This window comes from Tiliqua scincoides, chromosome 6 (assembly GCF_035046505.1).
Source record: "Tiliqua scincoides isolate rTilSci1 chromosome 6, rTilSci1.hap2, whole genome shotgun sequence".
In the NCBI taxonomy this organism is placed as follows: domain Eukaryota; kingdom Metazoa; phylum Chordata; class Lepidosauria; order Squamata; family Scincidae; genus Tiliqua; species Tiliqua scincoides.
The window spans coordinates 12,712,266-12,716,349 of NC_089826.1; the positions used below are offsets into that span (position 1 = coordinate 12,712,266).

At 45.2% G+C, this 4,084-nt stretch overlaps 1 pseudogene; it reads right to left on the bottom strand.

Moving 5' to 3' along the window:
• Window positions 1–1,291: 1,291 nt before the first annotated feature.
• LOC136656349 (5S ribosomal RNA) lies at window positions 1,292–1,409 on the bottom strand (annotated as a pseudogene).
• Between the last annotated feature and the right edge of the window lie 2,675 nt (window positions 1,410–4,084).

Here is a 4,084-nt window from a genome sequence, read left to right on the forward strand (position 1 = left end):
TCAGTCTCCAGCAGTCTCTGTTCCAGCAGTCTGCCAGGCAGTTAGCTAGTCCATTAGCCAGTTCATTAGTCCCTCCACCAGTCTGTTAGTCCATCCGTCAGTCCCTCCGTCCACTAGTCAGTACATCAGTCAGCTAGGCTGTCAGCCAGTACTCTTTCCTTCCTTCAACTTTTCCTTCTTCTGCTACTGACAAAACTCTCCCTCCTCCAATAATAATAATACAGGTATTTATATACCGCCTTTCTTGGTCTTTATTCAAGACTTTATTCAAGGCGGTTTACATAGGCAGGCTTATTTAAATCCCCGTAGGGATTTTTAAAATTGAAAGAAGGCTCTATCTTTCCAGAGCCACAACAATTCAGATGTTTCGTTCTGATCTGGCCTCCATCCTGGCCTCCATCCTCCCATGCTCAGAGCAGATGGAATAGCTCAGCTTCAGCTTGTCAGCTGCTTCAAGGTCGCATGGTGCCGGTGGCCTCGAACTGGCGACCTTGTGGATGTTATCTTTAGGCAAATGGAGGCTCTACCCTCTAGACCAGACTTCCTCCTCCAAGTGCTGCTTTTATCCCTGAAGGTCTTGTAGCCTCTAAATTGCTGTAGCTGAGCAGCACATTCACTGTAGTTTAAGGTCCTGGTGTTAACCCCATGCTTCCCAGATCTCTCCGAGCAAAGGGTCACTATTGACACCATAACCTGTCTCCATCAGGGATCTTGCATATTTCCATTACACCCCCTTTCCAGGGGCACCTAGGGCAGGTTCCGTACCTGCCACACCCTACACATGCCACTGTCCCCAAGGTGCTTTTCCTGTAAAAAAAATGGCTGTTGGGATTCTACTGCATATGTTTACTGTTAACATGCAGCTGGGTTCTGACATTGGATTCGAACCCATGTCTTTTCAGTCTAGGACAAACAATCCATCCACTACCCAAATTAGAAATAAAAATTAAAACCGCGACGGCAGCAGTTTGTTTCATTTTTTTCCAATGAGATTTTTTCATCTCATTGCACACTGACAAGGCACTAAAATTGTCAAGGCACACCATCAGTTTTCTGACAATAGACAAGGCCCACCATGCTGCTGGTGGGTGGTTCACCCCCCCCCCCACCAATGACTGTACTAATAAATGACCCTTCCACTCCAAAGTCCCATGGCACATCTGTGGACCATTCACGGCACCCAACGTGCCACAGCACACTGGTTAAAAATGGCTGAACCAGATGGTAGCATCATGACTTGCAGAGTCTAGAAAATGGTTGGCAACCTTCAGTCTCGAAAGACTATGGTATAAGCCTACAGCACCCGGTATTCCCAGGCGGTCTCCCATCCAAGTACTAACCAGGCCTGACCCTGCTTAGCTTCCAAGATCAGACGAGATTGGGCATGTGCAGGGTAACAGAGTCTAGAAAGTCACAGTGAACTGGTTGAAAATTGCTGCGCTAGGGGCAGAAGTGTCCTTTGCCTTTCTTGCAAGGAGGCCCAAGCTCTTATTTTAAACTGGCTATCTTTGGGGCACACCTCTTCAATATAGAATAATTATTCCACATTTGTGGTCTGGAGCCTCATTTTGCAATTAATACGTGCGGCTCCTGGTTAGATCTGACAGATAGAAACCACTCAATGTATTTCCAAATTACAACAGCAGTTACAAGAGAGGATAATACATGCGATGATGGATTAGCTCTGTCAGCGAGACGGAACCCACGTTACGGAACCCTTCGCTGGTCACCCCAGATGACACAGTCATAACTTCGGCCTAAAGAAGGAGAGGAGTTAAGCTGATGATTTGACTTCCCACAGAAACCACTGGGAGCGGTCCTACTGACATAAGCATCTTCTGAATTAAGTGCTCACACCCAGATTCAGCAAACAATAAATACAAGCATGTCCCCTTCGCAGCTCTAATTTTTTGAGTTATTTTCTCAACTGAAAAACAGGGCAAAATAAGGGGAGTACCTATTTTTTTTTAAATAAACAATAACTCTTCTGCCTGCTTTCTTGTGAAACCATGGTTTAATCATGGTTCTCCCTGGCAATCAAAGGCTGAAGCGTGCTTGTTGCCCTTTTCCGTTTGTGCATAATGGGAGGAAGTTTTCAATTTTGGGACTAGTTTAGAAAACAACAACAACTGGGCTTTGTTGTAAAGTCCAAACCCAAATTTGCTTTTTTCCTCTGTGAAAATAGCCACTGAAGTGTCTTGAATTTGTGTGAGAAGGTGGAAGACTGTTAGAATATATATATATATATATATATATATATATATATATATATATATATATATATATATATATATATTTATTTATTTATTTATTTATTTATTTTATTTAATCACCAAAGAGAGTAAAATTGGTTTATTTCAGAGGCAAAACAAATTATCAAAGCAATAATTTAATGCAGCTCAGCAACACATTCTTTGAGCCCCCCACTGCTGGTGGCTCTCTTGAACCATTGGCTGCGGCTCCCCATTCGGGCTACAATCCTTTATATTGGGTAGGGTGGCAGGTTTTTCATGAGAATTCCCTGGCTCATTTCTGCAGCTCCCTGGGGAACCATGACTCACACTGTGTGCTAGACCAGTAGCTCTCAAACTTTTAGCACCAGGACCCACTTTCTAATACGAGAATCTGTCAGGACCCACCAGAAGTGATGTCATGACCAGAAGTGACATCTTCAAGCAGGAAGAGTTTTAACAATTCTAGGCTGCAATCCTACCCACGCTCAGTGGCGTTGCTAGGAGGGTGCGGGCTGCACCAGGTGATGCACCGGGGTGATGCACCTGGGGGTGACGTGCTAACATCACGGTTTGAGGAGTAACCCCATCATGTCATACACCGTTGGATGTGGAACATCTAGGTGAACGCAATTCAAGAAACAGAATTGAAATTGCTCCTTTCGTTCAAAGGTTATGGCCAAAAACCCAGAAGGAAAAAATGCATGGAGCCCTATGGAAAGTGAAAGTGAGCCGTATATGCGTACTTGCCATAGTCTGTCGGAAAGGGCAGGCTGATAGGACTCCAACAACACCTGAATGGTCCCGAACCAATGAATGCAGCCCCCCCAAAACACCAAGAATGGTCCCTCCCTCCCTGCTGCGAGTCTGAGCCCAAAATGAAGCCATGTGGCCTTGTGGAAAGGGGAAGTTTTCTATTTTGCACTTGCAGGAGGGTCTATCTTGATATGCCTGAAATAGAAGAACTTTAAGCTGGGCACTGGGGAGGGCTGGAAATCTCCCTGATTCTTGGGGGGGGGGGTGTTATTGCAGGCAGACTACAGAGTAAGCTCCATTGAACACTATGGGACTTACTTCAGAGTAGACATGCCTTGGCTTGAGTTCACAGGCTGCAATTCTACCCACATTTTCCTGAAAGTAAGCCCCATTGACCACAATAGGACTTACTTCAGAGTGCATCACCCCCCTCTTGCCCGTCACCTGGTGCGGCCCACACCCTCCGCACCCCCCTAGCAACGCCACTGCTCGGTTTATCCTGGTAGAACAATAATTCTCTCTCTCTCTTCCCCCATTGCAGATCACAAATTACTGTTTCTCACACACATCAGCCAGCCACCTGTCTCTACCCCACCCCTGCAGGTGACCCCACAGGAAACACCCACATTTCTTAAGAGGCATTAAAATTCTTATGAGAATGGCCCTGATTATTACTCATTCACAAGGGAACAGACCTGCCCAACTCACAGCACAGTAGTGCAGTGGTTCTCACACTTTTAGCACTGGGAGCCACTTTCTAGAATGAGAATCTGTCAGGACCCAGCAGAAGTGATGTCATCATTGGAAGGGGCATCGTCAAGTTGGAAAATTTTTAATAATCCTAGGCTTCAATCCCACACACACTTTCTCAGGAGTAAGCCCCATTTACTATCATTGTTAAAAGCATATACTAAGTAGCCTGTTAAAAGTGTAAATCTGTAACATTTCCCCAATGCAAGTCACATGCCATGGTAGCATAAATTCTAATCTATTGAAAATGAAATATTGAAATGAATGGGGACCCACCTGAAATTGACTCGCAACCCACCTAGTGGGTCCCGACCCGCAGTTTGAGAAACACTGCAGTAGTGAATGTC